At 37.9% G+C, this 22129-nt stretch overlaps 1 protein-coding gene across 10 annotated transcripts in view; it reads left to right on the forward strand.

The window, feature by feature from the left end:
- The window catches only part of PLCH1 (phospholipase C eta 1), a 221024-nt gene that overhangs the window by 106218 nt on the left and 92677 nt on the right, over positions 1-22129 (forward strand). The gene's annotated exons all lie outside the window — the stretch shown is intronic.

Here is a 22129-nt window from a genome sequence, read left to right on the forward strand (position 1 = left end):
AGATTATCAATAACTGCTCCTAGCTCTGACCCAAGGGTTGTACCTTCTTTTTTTCTTCCCCTTGGGCACTCTGCTCCCAGCCTTTAGAGTTGACTGAAAAGCCCAGATGGAGGGAGACAGAAGCTACAGGGCTTGAGAAATACCGAGTGGTGTAAAAAGAACTACCACCAGACATTGGGAAGTCGGAGTGTTTGAGAAGTGGACAAGAAGGAAACAAGGAGATGGAGGCCGACTGTGGCCATGTGTGCGTGGCCGGTAGTAGAGCTGGGAGATTTTAATTTTTACAATTATGAAGTGGCACTTTAAGAGTGCAACATTGTTATATACCAGGTATTCTAAGCATTTTTCTTATGTTAATTCACTTAATCTTGACTGAAGGAGATACCATTATCATGTTACAGATGAAGGAAGTGAGTCCAGGGAAGTTAAGAACTTGCCTGAGGTCCACCACTCCATAATCTATGCTTTTACCATTGAACTATACTCCCTCCATATGGAATACTTCAACTGTACAGACAAGCACAGAGAATGGTGTAAGAATGATCCAGGTATCCAGGGCTCCACTCTGCCATTTAAAGAGATACAATGGTACAGATATAGTTGGTCACTGAGCAACTTTCCCTGCTCCCATCTGCCCCCTCTCTTTGGGTCTGTGATCTTTCTTTCTTTGCCATGAAGTTTGGTTCAGTTTTCAGTAGAGAGGCTCCCTCTACTTTTTCGTACCTCCCAGGCCCTTCTTAAACAACAGTTCTGAAAGCGATTGAAAGTGGTTTTCTTCAGTCTCCTTTCTGGACTCCAGAGCCACACCTCAGCTTTGCATCCTAGACAGTGAGCCTACCTCTGGACCCCCATTCTAGGGTGGATCCTTTTAGTTTTCATTTGATCCTCATTTCCCTGCAAGTGTCCAGCGATGTCCCACTGCCCATTGCTGGTCCTGGTAACCTGCTGCCCGCAGACTCAGTCTCTCTCATCACTGTGAGCCTGAGATAAGAGAAAACAAGAAGGGTGATGCCCCTGTTGGTGTGATTTGGGGAAGAGGCTCCTCTTGTTCAGCGTTACCCTGAAGAGTGCTTATTCCTTATTCATTTAGGAAGGATATGTGAAATTACTTTAACAGTTAAATTAATTTGATATTGAAATGTAAGTTTTCCTACAATCCTAAGGTGATAAGCAATGGACAATTTATAGGCCTTCTTTAGGATTAGTTATTGACTCATGTTGTTCAAACAACTCAAAGGAATTTGGAGAAGATAGGGGTTTTAGCCCATAACCTCCTAAACATATGTTTACCTTAACTTAAAAAAAAATGATGGAGGGGGCACCTGGGTGGCTCAGTCAGTTGGGTGTCTGGCTTCAGCTAAGGGAACGATCTTGCAGTCCATGAGTTTGAGCCCTGTGTCAGGCTCTGTGCTGACAGCTTGGAGCCTGGAGCCTGCTTCGGATTCTGTGTCTCCCTTTCTCCTTGCCCCTCCCCTGCTCATGCTCTGTCTCTGTCTCTCTCTGTCTTAAAAATAAATTAAACAAAACAAAACAAAACAAAACAAAACAAAAACATGATGGAGTCAGGAATACATCAGCATGGAGTCTATTATAATTTATCCTTTGATTTATTCATCAACTATCTATTGAGTTTTCATTGGCAAGTATGGGGGGATATAGCAGTAATAAAAACATAAAAATTCTTAACCTCATGGGACTTGCATTCACGTGGGAGAAACAAGCAATAAATTAAACAAGATTATGACATTTAAAATACATCGCCTCTTAGGGCGTTCACAGTTTTGGATTGTGATGTATTTAAGGAGATGGGCATCTGAATAGTAGGCAGAGGGAGCTGTAGAACACTCTCAACCCTTAAGGGAGACCCTTTGCATGCTCTACCACATTTCCTGTCCCTTCTCCCTGTTGGTCCTATCAAGTAGAACTCACCATTGTAAAAAAGCAGATAAGAGGTTTTCACACTTGAGGGGGAAATGCTGAGTCTGGAAATGTTTTAAGGTAGCCTGCTGACATCATTGGCAATGTTAGTAGAAGTAAAGTGATTTTTCTTTTCCAGGAAAGAATTTTGGTGTATGTGTGTTAAGTGGGCTAGGGAAAGGAAGGCAGCCTAGGAATTGGTAAGTTGGAAATGAAATGAGCATGTTATTAATATCAAAAATCCAAATGGAGATTAATTTCTTAATGTGATTACTATGAGCATTCATAATATTAATGTTATAGATCATGCATAGACTGTCCTCTTTAGTTTACTAGTAAAAGATTCTTATAAATAAAACTTTAAGAAAGTTGGCCTATGTGTCTTCCTTCCTTCATTTTATTTATTTGTATGTTTGTTTATATATACACACTTTTTTTTAGTCATTCTTTTCATTTTAAATAAAACTATGCCAGGAACATTATTTTTCTTTTTTAAGATCTTCCTTTAAGCAGAACCCTGAAAAATCTTTTGTGAACAAGCATTTTAAAGTGCCTACATGGGCATGGCTTTGTAGAGATAGTTAAATTGACTTAGACCTAGTTGTCTCAGAATACAGAGGACAAAGCAGAAAATTATATTTTAAAGCTGCATTTTTGACTGGGAAATAATTAATCTCCAACGATAAACTGCTTTACAGCTGATCTGTTCATGGATATAATGATGGCTCCAGAAAGTAATATGCTTGATTCAGTTGCCCTCAATAATTCCATATTCTGGTTTAAATCATGGTAATTGATTTAAAGAAGATATGATTTTTTTGGTTGTTGTTGCAATAAGAATATAGGGAGTAGTGTGTGCTAAAGTGGATTGGAATAGAATATTTTTAAACTACAAATCAGCTGGTTTTGTGGGGTTTCCACCTGTAGTGTTTTTGTAGCTGGAATATTTCTTTCTTTCTTTTTTTTAAGTTTATTTATTTATTTTGAGAGAGAGCATGCAAGCAGGGGAGGGGTAGAGGGAGGAGGGAAAGAGAGAGAATCCCAAGCAGGCTCTGCACTGTCAGCACAGTGGGGCTCTATCTCACGAATTGGGAGATCATGACCTGAGCCGAAATCAAGAGTTGGACACTTAACTGACTGAACCACCCAGGTGCCCCAATAGTTGGAATATTTCTGCCACTGAGAACAGCTCTTTTCCAACACAATAATTATCATTTGCTGATATGGCCTTCCCCAGCCACATCCACCATAAGACAGAGTCAGTGGTCTCTGTGAAGCTACTGAAAACTGCTTTAGGTGAGTCAAGCTGGCCAGTGTGGCTAAAACCTTGGATCCACACCTTGCAAGAACAGAAGGAAGGGTACATTGATCAGAAATGTGATTTTAGTTAAATGAACCTCGATTATTTTTACGTTCCTGAGTTGAGTACTGTAAAACAAAACAGAGTCCTTCTGTTTTGTAAAACAAAACAGAGTCACTTGTTCACCTAGGATGGACTTGGTTAAATGGCCAGTATTGGTAATTGTTTCCTAAATGCTGACAGATGCTTTTGCATTATTCATCAAAAGTTTCTTCTATCATTAGAATCACGCTGCCTTCACAGTGCTGCAAATGTTTTCTGAGATTTGAAGAAGATGTAGGCTTCGTTGGGGCTTTTTTATCTTTCAGATGGGGATGGTAGGGATAAATTCTGATGTTTGAATTGCCCTTGTTCTGCTAGAGGAAAAGAATTTCTGATTACAGTACTTATCAGCAATTGGAGTGATGAATCAGTTGCACAAATTCAAAATAGCACGCGACATAATTGTCCTGTGAATAGATCTTGAGGGAAGCAGCCTTATGGGATGAGGGCCTATATGTTGTTCATTCCTGTAGTGAATAATATAGGGTGAGTAGGCATCTTGGGAAGGCCTGTGCATCTCCTGGGTCTTTACTGGTACTGCTTCCTCAAGTGCTTTGTTTGAAACTGAAGTCCTAATGTTTCAAGTGCATGCATCATGTTCAAATACAGCATACCTTGCATTTAGCAACAATCTTAGCATTATATGGGGGCCGATACAATCACTTACATGTGAGAGCACCATCCCATTTAAAAAATTTTTTAAAAATATAATTTATTGTCAAGTTAGCTAACATACAGTGTGTACAGTGGAACACCATCCCATTTTTAAAGCTTGTAATTGTTCATTGGGAATCTACTCTGTGTTCTTGTGAATTTATCAAATTACCAAAATTGATTCCTATGTTATGCTTAGTTCTGGCTCTAAGTCAGGCATGTAGGACATAAATGTGGACCGGTATAATTTTTTATAGTAAACTTAGATCTGAATTTAGGGTTAGATAAATAAATTACTTTTAGAAATAACACAGATATTTTTCCCTTAAAAATTAAAAATTAGAAGTTGTTTTGTGGTGAGTGATAAAGAATATTGTGAATTCTAAAATTTTCCTTCATCATGTTAAAACATTTTACTATTTGTCTTTTAATTTTCAAATCTTTTTTCAGTTCTTATTCCATATGGGCAAATAGCATATTAGATAGTTTTAAAAAATTAAGCTTTAATTTTAATTATTTATTTTAAGGGTTTTTTTTTAAAGAGAGAGAAAAAGTGAGAATGGGGGAGGGACAGAGAGAGAGAATCTCAAGCAAGCTCTGCACTGTCAACGTGGAGCCCAATATGGGGCTTGAGCCCATGAACTATGAGATCATGCCATGAGCTGAAACCAAGAGTTGGATGTTTAACCAACTGGGTCACCCAGGTGCCCCAATTAATTAGTTATTTAATTTCATTGTATTATTTAAAAAAAAATCACTTGTTAACTGCAAAAAAAAAAATGAAAAACACAGAAGAGAATAAAGAAGATTATGAATCATGTGTAGCTTTGTAATCCAGAAACAACTTTGGTTGGCGTTTTTGGTATAAAGCCTTCTAGTTTCTTCTCCTTTTTCCATGATCTACAGTATCCAAATGCAATGTTAGAAACTCACTTTTGAGTTCACCTAGTGCTGGAGTCAGAAAAAAGTACATGTAGATGGTAGACACCAAATGAGGGAGTAAGTCCCAGAAAAACTGAAAGGGCCTATAATATGCTGCCTCATCTATAATACAGAGAAATCTTGCGGACAACCCGAAGACCTGCTTTAGGAAGTTTACCTATCCTGAACTTGGAGTTCTAAGAGAATAAAATATTATGATTGGATAAGTTTTCTAGCCAGCTGAGTTACTCCACTATACTTTGAAAAAATCTAAAAACACTAAAAAAACTAAAACTAAACTAAAAACTAAAACTAAAACTAAAACTAAAACACTAAAAAATCTAAAAACAAAAAATCTTTGAAAAATCTTAAAACACTTCCAAATCATGTTCTTCAATATTTAGCAGAAGAGACAACACATTGATTACTGTTTAAGCTAATAGTTATTATTTTTCACAATTGTATTCACCCTTAGTCAAATCTTAGGTTTAAATGCTAAAAATCACTGTTTGTGAGATAAACACAAATTGACCCCCAGCTTTTATTCATAAAATACTATTTAATGTTTTTTTTCATGGCAACCTAGAAGAGTTGGGGATCTTGTTTAGTTCAGTTCATTGAGAACCACAGATTCATTGATCTAATGAACAAAGACATATGGCCAAAAATGTGTGCCAGGCACTATTCTGCACATGAAATCATGGGTAAATAAAACATTTCTGTCCTTGTGGAACTTACATTTTAGTGGAGCAAACCCAGAAAATAAACAAATAAATGGCTATTAATAACTGGCAACCAGGAAGCCTATTCTGTTTGGGTGTCAGGATCTACCCCTGTGGGTTACTTAATCTTAGGCCTGAATTTCAAGAAGGCCTTAGCCATGCAAAAGTCTGGGGGGAAGCATTCCAGAGAGAAGGAGCAGTGTGTGCAAGGTGTACTGGGGAACTGTATGGATCCCAGTGATCAATAAAGAACAGGAAAAGGAGAGCCTGTTAGAGTGATAGTGTCATCACTTTACTGGGGTAATTATGCTTCCTGGGGGAGGCTGTTGGATTGTTTCAAAAAGTCTAATTGATCTTTAAAAATTACCACATTAGCTATGACATGTCCACCGATGGATGAATGGATAAAGAAGATGTGGTATATACGTACAATGGAGTATTACTCGGCAATGAAAAAGAATGAAATCTTGCCATTTGCAACTACGTGGATGGAACTGGAGGGTATTATGCTAAGTGAAATTAGTCAGAGAAATACAAAAATCATATGACTTCACTCATATGAGGACTTGAAGAGACAAAACAGATGAACATAAGGGAAGGGAAACAAAAATAATATAAAAACAGGGAGGGGGACAAAACAGAAGAGACTCATAAATATGGAGAACAAACTGAAGGTTACTGGAGGGGTTGTGGGAGGGGGGATGGGCTAAATGGGTAAGGAGCATCAAGGAATCTACTCCTGAAATCATTGTTGCACTACATGCTAACTAATTTGGATGTAAATTGTAAAAAATAAAAAATAAAATAAAAAAGTACCACATTAGCTATGAGATGGAGAATTGCTTATGCGGGAAAAACAGGGAGGCCATCTGGAATGCTCAGCCATCCAGGAGAGAGATGATGTGGGGTTTGGATCATGGGGTTTCCATCCTGATAGACATGGTGAAGTTGGGTTATGCCTAGATGAAGAATCAAGGCTTTGTGAAGGAATAGAGAAAGGAAACAATGACTTCCTGATTTGGGGGTCAAACAATTGGGGGGGTAGTGGAGCCATTTACTGAGATGGAGAGGCTGGAGAGAAATAGGTTTTAGACTTATGTTTAAGATTCTTATTAGACATCCCAGCTCTATCATCTGGCAGCCTAACCTACCGGCCTTTATAAAACTGAAGGTAGAGGATGGTATTGGAGAGTTACGTTTGAAGTCATTTGTGTGAGAACAGAATTAATGCTCTGGGATAGGCCACATTGCTTGGAGTAGCATAGAAACTTAAGTTCCTTCACAAATTGGGAGCAGTTTTATTGTCCTGCCATAGAATTTTCAGTGATTCAGAACCTGCTGACAATACCTTGAGTCACTGCTTTTTCTGAGCTCTGATATCATATAGGAAGAAGAAAAAAACTGGTATTTGTTGAGAGTCTAATGTGTGCTGAGAATTGAGCAAGACATTCTTTGTACTTTGTTTTTGTGTCTAACGTGAGGAGACTGGCTCAGAGTCAACAGAGTAGGCCAGGTGACAGTGTGACTGAGCAGTGAAGCCAGAAGTCACATGCAGGCCTTTTGCCTTGCGTTTTGCTTCATCATGTTTGCAATAGGCAGTTAGAAAGGAGTGGCAGTATTTTCCGTTGATTTTTCTTGCAAATTATGTGCAATTTTAAGGTAAATATAACATTGCCCATATGTTTACTAAAAAGATGTTTCAAAGCAGTACTTGCTCATGGCAAAGAGAAAAAAAATTCCTCAACAATACAAAAGACTTTAAGGTGAGAATTAAGTATCTTTGTTTCTTCAAGTACTATGCTCATTCTACAAATTTCATAGATTTTTGAGACTATAATACCTTCAGGTAGCATCATTATGCCATAATGGTTGTAACTTAAAAAAATTTTTGTTAATGTTTATTCATTTTTGAAAGACAGAGACAGAGTGTGAGTGGGAGAGGGGCAGAGAGAGAGGGAGACACAGAGTCTGAAGCACGCTCCAGGCTCTGAGCTGTCAGCACAGAGTCTGACATGGGGCTCGAACTTACAGACCATGAGATCATGACCCAAGCTGAAGTTGGATGCTTCACCAACTGAGCCACCCAGGTGCCCCATTAACTTTTTTTTTTTTTCCCCACTTAACAATGTATCTTGGACAGCTTTCCATTTTGGCAAATTAAGATCTATGAGATTCTTTTTAATGACACCCATAATTTCTTTAATATTACATTTTATGGTTAACCTCATGGACATTTAGATTATTTCTAGTTTGTTTTTAAACAATTACTAAGAAGGTGGCAGTGATCAGCCATTTATCTTTATCTCTATCTCTATGCTTCGTTATGCCAGTTTTTTTTTTTTTTTTAATGTTTATTTTTGAGACAGGGAGAGACAGCATGAACGGGGGAGGGTCAGAGAGAGAGGGAGACACAGAATCTGAAACAGGCTCCAGGCTCTGAGCTGTCAGCACAGAGCCTGACGCGGGGCTCGAACTCATGGACTGCGAGATCATGACCTAAGCTGAAGTCGGATGCTTAACCGACTGAGCCACCCAGGCGCCCCTCGTTATGCCAGTTTCTATACAGGATAAATCCCTGGTCTTACGATTGCAAGGTCAAAATGCATCTTTCTTGTAAATTTAGATAAATATTGCTAAATTGATTCAAATAATGTTACTCAACTTATGATCTTATTATCTGCCCCACAACTTCATCCACAATAGCTTTTAATAACATTATAATTGGTGCTTATTAGGTAAAATATTGTTTTGCCTTGACTTTAAACTTTTAACCATGAATAAGGTTAAGCATTTTCTTCTGTATTTTTATTGGCCATTTCTTCTGTGAATTGTGTTTATAAATATATATTTTTTGCCTATTTTTAATTGGCTTGTTGTCTTTTTCTTACTGACTGGCAGGAACCCTTTCTATCATAGATATTAGTCCTTCATTTATTATGTATGTTTGCAAATATTTTCTTCTAGTCTGTTGTTTATTTTGAATTTTTTTTATGATTTACACAGTGTTAAATTTATCATCCTTTCCATTAGGACTTCTGTCTTTTGTTTACATTATAGAATGTGTGGAATCTATACTCTGAAAAAGCTTCTACGAGGACAGACTTTGTTACACAGCATTGCCTAGCTGTTAAAAACTGTATGTCCTGTAGTGGCCGAAATATATATTCTATATTTCACTGACCTACCATGTCAGATATGATTCTCCCAACAACCTATGCTTCTGACATTAAGATGGCTATCGGGGTCATCATTTTTCCTACCCACCTCTTACTTTTTTTTCCTGGGCTACAGCTCTTTCTTATCTTTTTTCTTTCTTGATGTTACTCTTTTTCACCATCAAAACTTTTGCTTCCAGTTGCTTCTTCTTGTCAATGCCACTGTTGTGCTGTGTGACCCATCCCTAACATTACCTCTGCCCTCTATGACATTTTTTCATGGTCAAATCTTGGATTCTTCCCAAGATTTACTTGAATCATTCCACCAAACATAGGGTAATTGTGTCACTTCTCAACTCTGTATTCTCGCTTGGTAGTCACCCTTGCACTGCTAAAGAAGTACATGAATGCTCATGTTCACATACATGTGCATGTGTTAGTGTGTGCAATTATTTCTGAATGGAGAGACTCAAGAATACTTGTATCCAGATAGTTATGGTTTTAACGCTGGCCTTTTTTTCTGGGATTGACTATTTAGAAAACTTTATAGCACATCTGCTCTGATTATATATGCCAACTTTGCTTGAAAGAAGCTCTCAGGTTTTTTTTTTAAATTTTCTCCCATTTTTAGATTTTTCTATTTAAAAAAGTGATTTAAGATCTACAGTGCAGTGATTAGGGATAGCAATTCCAATCACAATTGCTGCTAATAGGCTGTGTGAATACTCAGTTACTCAATGATGTTTATGTGGTATTATATTTTTTAAAAAAAGGGAAGCTTATGATATTAGGACCAGGGTTTGGATGAGGACAAATGACTTTTGAAACATAAACCTGAGAGGATTTTCCTAGGCATTTTCCTTACCACACAGATATCTATTTTTATGTTTTTTTAGCATGGATTTTTTTTCCCCACAAAAACACCTGCCCCAGAAATAAGTTGCCTGTTTTAAATGCCATATGACTTGATTTCCAACAGGCTGTGTGGCCAGAAGGTGCCAGGCCTGCTTTAGCTCAGAAGGTGGTCTCTGAAACCTCCTGAGAAGCCATTGGCCTGAGAGCAACAAAGGCTTGGAGGGAGGGATACTTTGTTTTCTAGAGAAATGTGATCTCTTGTTCCATTTTCTGTTATTTCACCGTTTGATGGAGAGCCTTAAAATAGGACGTCAATGGACCAAATTAGGACAGTTTGCATGAAATCAGTTAAGCTTTTTTGTCTTTTGTTGTTGTTGTTGTTGTTGTTGTTGTTGTTGCTGCTGTTGTTTTTGACCAAAAAAAGGAATCAACTCCATTAGTCAATAGTTAGTGAAGGAAATAGGGGCTCAAGTGTAAGAATTGGGGATTCTGGGGGTATGCGAATTTGTTGGAATACAGAACAGGCATTCTCTTTTAAAATGTAATTCAAGTAAATGCAGGAGGTAGGTGGAAGGTGCGCTTTAAGAAATGAGTAAGACGGTAACCACCTGAACAAATACTTGCTCTGTGTATGTACTATGTGCAGCACACTGTGTCAGTACCCTGTAGAGACGTTTTTTCAACTTCTGGATAAAATGCTGATTGGTCTTTAAGGCTTAACACTCTGTCCTATTCAGCAGCTACCTACAAGTTACAACAGATCTGAAATTATGAAGTATTGAGCAGCTGTCAAGGAGACAGAGTTTATAGAGAAACAATCGTGAATGACTATTTGAATATCAGAATTTCATATCTTCTAATCCTTGCTTAAGTTGGGATGTTTTCTATTTTATCAGTGGGGGGCAAAACCTTGTGCTAATGTCCTAATAGGTAACTGAGCTTCTGAGTAAGTCTTTGCTTCTTTCACGTAAGTGACTGAATTAAGGCCCAGGGCTGTGCCTGGGAAAATGGCTCCCATTGACCACCATGCTAAGTGATGGTGCCCAGCTGTGGTCTCCAAAAATGGCTCTCAGCATTAAGAAGAGGAGCTTTTAAAATGCAGATTCTTAAGAAACAATAATTTCTGGAGATGTAGTCTGGGAGTCTGTATTTTAAAGAAAGCCAAGTTGGGGACCAGTTGCTACCTTAGGAGAAGTTGGATTTGTCCAAAGAGCACATTCAACTTCTGTCTTCTAATAGCCATGTAGGCTTCCATTTTGACCTAACCGCCAATCAAATAATAAGCTAGCACTTTGAAATTAATGTGTGATATGGTAAACTGCTTGTTCTTTTTAACATACCCATTAGAAATACTTTTATGCTCTGCCATGACAGTGCTTGTAGAACTGAGAGACAATATCTTGCTGACTTCCAGGAAGGTTAAGTCTTACTCATATAGCTGAATAAACTGCCCTTGCCCAGTGTTACCCAAGAAATCAGCTAGGAAGATTAGGTGTGAGAAATAAGTGAAACTGGCTTTCTAGTTACTAAGAACAAGAATTAGAGTCTAGGGGCACCAGGTGGATTAGTTGGTTAAGTGTCGGATTCTTGATTTCAGTTTAGCTCATGATCTCATGGTTGTGATATCGAGCCCTGCCTCAGGTTCGGTGCTGGGCGTGGAGCCTGCTTAAGATTCTAACTCTTCCTCTCCCCTTCCCTGTTCATGCTTCTCTCTCTCTCAAGAAACAAACAAACAAACAGACAAACAAACAAACCAGAATTAGAGTTTATTTATTTATAAAAGGTTTTTAAAAGTAATCTCTACACCCAGTGTGGAGCTTGAACTCATAACCCCGAGATCAAGAGTCACATGCTCTACCTACTGAGCCAGCCAGGCGCCCATAGAGTCTAATTTTTTAATGTGGCAAACAGAGTATTTATAATTCATTTAAAATAATTACAACTACCATTTATACATTCTAAGTGTGGAGGGAAAATGTGCACAGGCCCAGAACAAGAACAATTGGAAAAAAAAAAATGCACCAAGTGTTCTTATTATGATCTTCGAGGGCCAGGCTTAAATTCTGTCTCCTCTGGAATTCACTTCGATCCACCCCGGCCTTCCTTGGTCCTTATCGTCCTTATTTTTTTACACCCCCTCCCTATTTTATTGTTAATTTTACATATTACTTACCAGTCTTATCATTACCATGAAGTAGTATCACCACGATACATGAAGTTTCTAGTAGCTAGACCATATGTTATAGACTCCTAGTATTTGCTAGAAGAGGTCTTAGGAGTCAGCAAATCTGATTCCTTATTTCTGTACATCAGATCACTGGAATCAAGACTGCTTAAAAAACGTACCAGTGATGAGCCAGTTAGGGGCCTGGACAGGACGTGAAGGCAGACATTCTGTGCACTGAAATGGAGAGAGAACTGCCCTGGGAAATCAAGGTATCTGCTGTCAAAGCTTGTCTGCCATTTACTAGCTTTATTATCTCAGGCAAGTTCTTCACTTGTCTGAGTCTGTTTGATTCACTCTACAGCGAGGGACATTTAATCATCTTTACTTCACAGGGATATTTAGAGGAATAATTGAGATAATATGTCAATAGTCTTCACTCTGGATTCCCAGGAAAATCCCTGCTCAGCCCCATTCTTAGAGATGGTGACTTAATTGGTGTGTGGTAGGGCTTTGTGCTCAACACTTCTAAGGAGGTCCCTCAGTGATTTTGATTTACAGCCAAGGTGGAGAACCACGAGCGAGCCTTGTTAGTTGGCAATATTCTCTGTAAGTAAAGGCCAGTATTTATTGTGGCTTGGGAGTTCTTCTAAATATCCAGTACAATGTCATATTACTTAATAAATGATGGAATAAAAATCTAGTATGTATGTATTTTATAGCCATATTGTGGAATGGTGGCAACACTGACATTTCTTCTATTGAAGCAGAAAACTCTTTACATATTAGAACTAAATTTAGAATTTTTGAAATTAACTTATATCCCCCTCCCCCATAGGGTGACATTAAATAAAACCAACAAAATCATATTGTTATGAGTTCTCTCTTGTATCTCATTTGTTTCCCAGGGTTAAAAATTATGGAGCAGAAATAATTGTTGAATACAAAATAGGTCTCATTAAAACAGACAGTGTTATCTGGAAGGCTTTAACAAAATAGAAGAAAAGGTTCTGACATATAAAAACTACTGATAAATTCCTTTCACCCTTTCTTTGATCTAAGTCCCCCATACGTATTTATCAACTTTGCAAACATATTGACTATGTGCATATAAAGTTTGCAAACAAATTCCAAAATGTTACTGCCAATCAATTAGTTTCTAAAAACCTTTCAAATAATTTTCTCCACAGGAGTGATTTAGGTATTGGAAAGAAAAATCAGTGAACTCTACATTGTTTGCTCCTCACTGGGAAGAATCAGGGCTTAAGAGTGGAGCACACTCCATGGTTGTTTGTAAGCACATTTATTCATAAGCTGATATGATTTGACTTTAAGCCTCCATTGCTGGCAAGCAGGAGCTTTTCAAGTGAAGCCATTCCCTGTGAAGAGCAGTTATATTTTATATAAAGATCGTTTTAAAAATTCACGTCTCTGGTAAGCTACCCAGATGTTAATCAGTTTTTTTTTTCTTTTAAGTTATTCTGAAAGGCTTTTGGATGAACTAGAATTTTATCTTCTTGAAAGATAAGATAATAATTGTGAAAGCTAGATCAGCTTTTTTACAGAGTCATACAACTTAGAGGAAAATACATTTTTAGGTTGAGGGCAGTGGGATATTCAGAGATATTCTTTGACCTTCCAAAATGCACAAAGCCAGTTTGTGACAGAGCCAGAAGTAGAACTCTTCTTGCCCCTCTGCTTCTGCCCCCGACCTGTGGACTGACCCTGAGACCCAGCTGCATGGCCCATCAACAAGCTGTCTCAGTACTTAGTGGGCAATGGGTCCCAAATTATGTTTTGGTCCATGTGGAGAATGAACACCCTATTCTTCTGCTCTGATGATTTTAGGAAATCTCCCTTTCCTTCCTTTGAGGGAAACATTATCTGCATTGTTTGACACTTTCCACATAGAAATGAAATTGTTTCCAGAAGCTAATCCCTTTCAGTCACTCAGATTTACTGTAATCGGTAGAAGCTGGCAAGAAATCAATTCACATTTTTCATGTACCTTTTGCTGAAAGATTCTCTTGCAGGGGAACTGGACCTTTTTTTAAACCTGCTAATGCACAGTTTGATGAGCATTGTCCCAGAATAAATGTGTTTACAAAAGAGCGCAAGTGATATTCTCATATGGCCTTAACACAGACATGGTTGTGACCCCGTATGTGAGAAAGTGTCTCAAGGTGACATTTAGAGCAGAGAATCAGCAGGGCCCTGGATTTGCTTATTAGTGTGGGAGCTTATATTCTTCTTGGCCTTTTATTTTTTTTTATTTTATTTATTTATTTTTAAACATGTTAATCTTTTCTTTTTTTTTTTAATTTTTTTTTTCAACGTTTATTTATTTTTGGGACAGAGAGAGACAGAGCATGAACGGGGGAGGGGCAGAGAGAGAGGGAGACACAGAATCGGAAACAGGCTCCAGGCTCTGAGCCATCAGCCCAGAGCCCGACGCGGGGCTCGAACTCCCGGACCGCGAGATCGTGACCTGGCTGAAGTCGGACGCTTAACCGACTGCGCCACCCAGGCGCCCCTCTTCTTGGCCTTTTAAAGAGCAGCGCTAGGAAATACATGCAGGTCCCTGTGTGTGTGTGTATACATGTATGCGTACAAATACAAACATATAAATATACATACACAGATATGTATACGTCTGTGTTCCTGTTTACTTTCTGTGTTTGTTTCTCTCCTTCTCATTCTTATTGAGTTAATTTTAATTTTGAACATGTAGGATACCAAGAGAGGTCACTCCCATATCCCTTCCACTTGATATTCTCCCATCCTTGCAGGTAACCAGCTTCATTGTTTTCTGGTTATCCTTCTTGTGTTTCTTTTTGTAAAGATAAATATTTGTATATTTAAAAAAAATCTCAAGCTTTTTTTTACACAAAAGTAGCATACTATATATATATGCTTATTTATACTTTGCCTTTTTCACTTACTAATACCTCCTAGAAATTATTTCATATCAGTTTATGGAGATCTTTTTTATTCTCTTCTACAGTTATATAGTAGTCCACTGTATGTATGTATATATTATTTTATTCAACCAGTTTCCTGTTTAGGATCATTTTTACTCTGAATGGCTGAGGAAGAGTTTAATGTGATATGAAGGAGGGGGGAAGAGAAGACAAAAAACAAATGAACACAATCATTGTAGAAATTGCAAAAATATGCTGAGTGAAAGAAGCCAGACACACAGGACTGCAGAATGTAAGATTTTCATTTATGTGAAATATCCAGAGAAGACTCATCTATAGAGACAGTACTGGTTAGTGGTTGTCTAGGGCTGTGGGTGAAACAGAGAATGACGGCAAGTAGACATGAGGTTTCTTCTTGGGGTGATGGACATGTTCTAAAATGAGATCATTGGGGCTCCTGGCTGGCTCAATTGACCAAATATTGATTTCAGGTCAGGTCATGAGATCGAACCCCACTTAGGGCTCTGTGCTGAGCAGGGGCCTGCTAAGATTCTCTCCCTCTCCTTTTGCCCTCCCCTGCTTGTGCACATGTGCGTGCACAGGCTCTCTCTCTCAAAAAAAAAAAAAATAAAAGATCGCAACTTGGTAGATGTACTAAAGGCAATAAATTGTACATTTAAAACAGGTGGATTTTAATGTATATAAATTGTACTGCAATAAAGCTATTAAAAAATTCACATCAGGTGATATGTTAGACATTCCTACCAGAATGTGATGACCTCTAATTCAAGCATGGCATAAAGAGTTAAACCCTCTTAGATGTCATATGCACTTAGTGGAAATGTTGGGAATCTCTCCTCCAATGATATATACTCTCTATTATACTTCAAATCAGAAGTATATTTTTTATAGCATTTTCTGCTTGAGGGTTTTAGTGAGCCAATAAACCCTACGGAAATTTACTTATTTTAAAGGGCAGAAATGATTGATTTAATCCTTTTAAAGAATTGAATTCTAAAGGACCTTGCAGATCACTTTGTTACGCCTTTCGTTTTACAGATAAAACTCTGTTAAGAGTTTTAAAACTCTAATTATGTAATAAAGTTAGAAATATAGTCTTCTCATCTGTTTTGCTCTTTAAATATTTATGCTATTTTGTTAGCAGCCATTAAAATGATAATTATTAAGACTGTGTAGAAACATGGAAAGCTGTTTATTATACAAATGAAAAAAAGCAGCGTGCCAAATGACCTAAATATCATGATTGCAACCAGTATGTCAAATTTGTGTACATATTGAAGTCTGGAGCATAATAGACAAAAACAATATGTGTGTTATGGGTGTTTCTCTTTTAATATTCCTGAATGTTGCTGTGCTGTATCAAAATAAACTTCTTTCCTAAAAATATTAAGGCTATCATAGACAAAATGTAGAATCAAAGGGATTGTGCTTATGTTGGTTGTTGCCTGCATATGTGACCTGCATTGGCAGATTTTCCTAGACACCTTCCAGCCCTGAGAATGTGTGTGATAAGGTTATATCATTCTAAGCCCCTGGAACTCTTCCCCTGTTTACCTGTCACTGGAAGTCTTCCTTTGTTCCCTTGTTTCTTGTCCTATTTTATGGAATCTACCCATCTGGCGTGTTTGGAGAATGACTTCTATGTGGGTAGCAACTACTGTTATCTGTCGCTACAGAAGGCAGAACATAAAGAAGTTGGCTTGAGCTGACACTTTGTGATTTAGATGACATTGGGAGAATATTTTATCTCCAACATTGAATGAGTTCCAAAGAATGACTGAGGTTGGTCCTTTTTTGGTTAGCTTTACTACTCAATGGATTGTCTACAATGAGGTTTTGAGGAAGGGAGAGATAACGTTAGATGACTCTCAAGACTCCACTGAACTTGAGTTTTCAATTTAACTCTAAATGGCTTTTCTATGTGATAAGAAGCAAAAAGCAGCTACATAAACAATTTAAGCAGCACATTGTTTCAGAGCCTAGTTCTGCCAAATATGTTTCTATCATATATGCTTGTTTATGGCAGTGGATGAAGCTGAAGTCTTAGCTCATGGCTGAATTGGTGGGGTAAATATGAAGCTAGTGGATATTAATATATAATATAAAGGCACTTCCACATTGAAGGATTGGATACTACTTTCTAAAATATTTGGGTTTCTCTGAATGATGCTTGCTGAATGGTAAGTGGTATTTATTAGCTCAAATAACTGATTACACTTCTATATCATTATGCTTTCCCTGTTAAAGTGTTGAGATTTTATAGCCATAGCAGTTCCATTCTAGGTTAAAAAATGTGGGGGGATACTGTGAAAAGGAAAGAGAAATAAGGGGCAGTGTGAACAAAGTAGAGGACACTGTGTCAGATGTATAAGTAGCACTTGCTATTAGATCTTTGACACAGTTAATTCAGTTTCCATAATTTCCAAAATTGTTTAAACAATTTATTTTATTCTTTCTTCCCAAAGAGACATCTTCCTGAATTATGTTTCTATTCCGCCCATCTTTTGTTCAGAAATGTCTAGTAAATCTCTCACTGCCAATAGATTAAGATCTTATTCTACCAACATCCCGACCCCCTACAGCCTAGTTGTATCCAGCCCATAATCATATGTCTTGTCATTTTCCTTTTGAGTCACTCTTCCAAAGTTGGAGACCCATCGTTGCCTACCCTCTGAGCATACCTCTACTCTTTCCGTCCCCAGGCATTCACTGATACTGTGTTATTACCACACTTTTCCCCTTTCCAGCCCACTGTGTTCTCCTTTCTCTATGGACTCCCATAGTATTTCTGTCAATAATAAAACCATAATTGTAACTACCATTTTTAGTGTTTATGATATGCCAGGCACCGTTTTTAGTACTTTACATGAATTGGCTTATTCAGTCCTCAACGTTTGAAGATTGTTATCCTCATTTTATAGATAAGGAAATGGAAGTGCACAGGGATTAGGTAACTTGCCCAAGGTCAAAAAGCTAGTTAAGTGGCAGATCTGGAATTTTATCCCAGGTTGTGTAGATTCAGACTCTGTGTTCTTGACCATAGCTCTAAAACTACCATTAATACATTTTCCTTTTAGATGTTTTATTTTCTTAAAGTTTAACCAATTTAGGTCAAAGACAAAGTCTCCTTGTTCTCTGCTTTACTTCATTACATAACCCTGTGTTTGGAATTGCCATTCCAAAATTGCTGTGACCTATTATTATGATGTATTTTAAATTATTTATTTATTTTTAATTGATGAGCATTTCTTTATTTTATTTTCTAATTTACATCAAGTTAGTTACCATATAGTGCAATAATGATTTAAGGAGTGGAATCCAGTGATTCATTCCCTATGTATAACACCCAGTGCTGATCCCAACAAGTGTCTTCCTTAATACCCTTGCCCATTTAGCCCATCCACCCCACCACCAACCCCTCCAGCAACACTCAATTTGTTCTCTATATCTAAGAGTCTCTTATGTTTTGTCCCCCTCCCTGTTTTTATATTATTTTTCTTCCCTTGTGTTCATCTGATTTGTATCTTAAATCCCACATATGAGTGAGGTCATATGATATTTGTCTTTCTCTGACTAATTTAGCTTAACACAATACCCTCCAGTTCTATCCACATAGTTGCAAATGGCAAGATTTCATTCTTTTTGATTGCCGAGTAATACTCCATTGTGTGTGTGTGTGTGTGTGTGTGTGTGTGTGTGTGTGTGTGTGTGTACATACACACATCTTCTTTATCCATTCATCCATTGATGGACATTTGGGCTCTTTCTATACTTTGGCTATTGTCGATAGTGCTGCTATAAACATTGGGGTGCATGTGCCCCTTTGAAACAGCACACCTGTATCCCTTGGATAAATACCTAGTAGTGCAATTGCTGGGTCGTAGGGTAGTTCTATTTTTAATTTTTTGAGGAAACTCCATACTGTTTTCCAGAGTGGCTGCACCAGTTTGCATACTCATCAGTAGTGCAAAAGGTTTCTCCTTCTCTGCATCCTCACCAACATCTGTTGTTGCCTGAGTTGTTAATGTTAGCCATCCTGACCGGTGTGAGGTGGTATCTCATTGTGGTTTTGATTTTGTATTTCCCTGATGTGGAGCATTTTTTCATGTGTCGGTTGGCCATCTGGATGTCTCCTTTGGAGAAGTGCCTATTCATGTCTTTTGCCCATTTCTTCACTGGATTATTTGTTTTTAGGGTTTTGAGTTTAATAAGTTCTTTATAGATTTTGGATACTAACCGTTTATCTGATACGCCATTTGCAAATATCTTCTCCCATTCTTTTGGTCGCCTTTTAGTTTTGCTGATTGTTTCCTTCGCCATGCAGAAACTTTTTATTTTGATGAGGTCCCAGTAGTTGATTTTTGCTTTTGTTTCCCTTGTCTCTGGAGACATGTTGAGGAAGAAGTTGTTGCAGCTGAGGACAAAGAGGTTTTTGCTTGCTTTCTCCTCGAGGATTTTGATGGCTTCCTATCTTACATTTGGATCTTTCATCCATTTTGAGTTTGTTTGTTTATTTATTTATTTATTTATTTATTTATTTTTAATGTTGATTTATTTTTGAGACAGAGAGAGACAGAGCATGAACGGGGGAGGGTCAGAGAGAGGGAGACACAGAATCTAAAACAGGCTCCAGGCTCTGAGCTGTCAGCACAGAGCCCGACGTGGGGCTTGAACTCACGGACCTTGAGATCATGACCTGAGCTGAACTCGGCCACTTAACCGACTGAGCCACCCAGGTGCCCCAGTTTTGAGTTTATTTTTGTGTATGGTGTAAGAAAGTGGTCCAGGTTTAATCTTCTGCATCTTGTTGTCCAGTTTTTCCAACACCATTTGCTGAAGAGACTGTCTTTATTCCATTGGATATTCTTTCCTGCTTTGTCAAAGATTAGTTGGCCATACATTTGTGGGTTCATTTCTGGGTTCTCTATTCTGTTCCATTGATCTGAGTGTCTGTTTTTGTCCCAGTACCATGTTGTCTTGGTGATTACAGCTTTGGAACATATCCTGAAATAATGAATTGTGATGTCTCCACCTTTGGTTTTCTTTTCCAGGATTGCTTGTGCTATTCAGGGCCTTTTCTAGTTCCATGCAAATGGTAGGATTGTTTTCTAGCTCTGAAAAATGCTGGTATTATTTTGATGGGGATTGCACTGAATATGTAGATTGCTTTGTGTAGTACTCACATTTTAACAATATTTGTTCTTCCAATCCATGAACATGGAATGTTTTTCCTTTTTGTGTGTGCGTGTTTTCTTCAGTTTCTTTCATAAGCTTTCTATAGTTTTCAGTGTATAGGTTTTTCACCTTTTTGGTTACGTTTATTCCTAGGTATTTTGCGGGTTTTGGTGTAATTGTAAACAGGATTGATTCATTGATTTCTCTTTCTGCTGCTTCATTATTAGTGTATAGAAATGCAACCGATTTCTGTGCATTGATTTTATATTCTGTGACTTTCCTGAATTCATGAATCAGTTCGAGCAGTTTTTTGGTGGAATCTTTTGGGTTTTCCATATAGAGTATCATGTCATCTGTGAAGAGTGAAAGTTTGACCTCCTTCTTACCGATTTGGATGCCTTTTGTTTCTTTGTGTTGTCGGATTGCTGAGACTAGGACTTAAAATACTATGTTAAGAGTGGACATTCCTGTCGTGCTCCTGACTTTAGGGGAGGAAGCTCTCAGTTATTCCCCGTTGAGGATATTAGTGGTGGGTTTTTCTTATATGGCTTTTATGGTCCTGAGGTATGATCCTTCTTTTTTAAAAATTTTTTGTAATGTTTTATTTATTTTTGAGAGAGAGAGAGAGAGAAAGAGTGAGCGAGCAAGCAGGTGAGGGGCAGAGAGAGGGGGAGACACATAGTCTGAAGCAGTCTCCAGGCTCTGAGCTGTCAGTACAGAGCCAGACGTGCGACTCAAACTCACAAACTGTGAGATCGTGACCTGAGCCGAAGTTGGTCATCTAACTGACTGAGCCACCCAGGCACCCTGAGGTATGATCCTGCTATTCCTACTTTCTTGAGGGTTTTTATCAAGAAAGGATGCTGTATTTTGTCAAATGCTTTCTCTGCATTTATTGAGAGGATCATGTGGTTCTTGTCCTTTATTTTCTTAATGCGATGTATCTCACTGATTGATTTGCAGATATTGAACCAGCCCTGCAGCCCAGGTATAAATATCTCTTGGTCATGGTGAATAATTCTCTTAATGTAGTGTTGGATCTGGTTGGCTAGTATCTTGTTGAGAGTTTTTGTATCCATGTTCATCAGGGATATTGGTCTGTAGTTCTCCTTTTTAGTGGGGTCTTTGTCTGGTTTTGGAATCAAAATTATTCCTTTAAAAAACATTTTAAAGTAATCTCTATATCCAACATGGGGCTCGAATTTAACAACCCCAAGATGAAGACTCACATGTGCTACTGACAGCCAGGCACCCTGATGTGACCTATTATAATCAGTGGTCAGTCAAGTACTTGGGTTTTTCTAGGAGTTTTGGCTTTGTTGGTTTGACTTGATGATATTATCTTGATACACTGATACTCTCTATTCTTCCTCTTATTACTGGTGTGAGATGGTCAGTGTGGCTGCCAAGAATTCAAATCTGGGCTTTTGTTACCTAAATGAATGATGCTCAGTAGTGGGTGACTTTTCTAATGCATGCAAAACCAAATCTCAAATTTTGCTCTGCGCTTCAAGTTAAACACTTTAAGTTTGTGTTTGTTTTCTGAAGCTGTATTTTTATTATTTGATGTCAAGTAAAATGAGAAAGAGCAACCTATACTTCACTTTCCTTGCAATATCAAATCTTAAAGTGATGCTTGATACTATGCAGTTCCTCCTTAATTTCTTTGGAAAAGAAAAGGCTCTTCATGTGAAGAAGAGTGGAAGTTGGTTACGTTGAAGTTACTTTTAGTGAGTACCCTGCACGTACAGTGTTAAGCTTTAAGATCACATTATCTTTCTTGGTAAAGGCAAGATACTTAGTCAAAAAAGCTGAAGTCTGATGTTGCTGGAATCTGTTTTCTGTGTTTGATTTATCCGTTTCTAACAGCATACTGCTTGATAAGATAGGTACTCAGAACTAGATGTTTCTAGTGCTCTAGTGGTTATATATGTGCCTGTGTATTAGCAGGTGAAATAAAAGCTATCTCTGGCTAATATAAAGAGAAAGTATTTGGAAGAATATTGGATAACTTACAGAATCAAAGGGAAAGTGTCAGCCTCAAGGATAACTGTAACAACTATGGCATCTTAGGATGGCCAAGCAAGAGCATCTCTTAAGTCTTGGCCGTTGAAATGGCTCCATTCTGTTTTCTTTCAATGGTCAGATCAGGATTTGTGTTCTTTGGAAAGGAGTCAAATTTGTTCTTAGCTTAAGTTAGGTGCCCATTTCTTAGTTGGGGG

This window comes from Leopardus geoffroyi, chromosome C2 (genome assembly GCF_018350155.1).
Source record: "Leopardus geoffroyi isolate Oge1 chromosome C2, O.geoffroyi_Oge1_pat1.0, whole genome shotgun sequence".
Lineage (NCBI taxonomy): Eukaryota > Metazoa > Chordata > Mammalia > Carnivora > Felidae > Leopardus > Leopardus geoffroyi.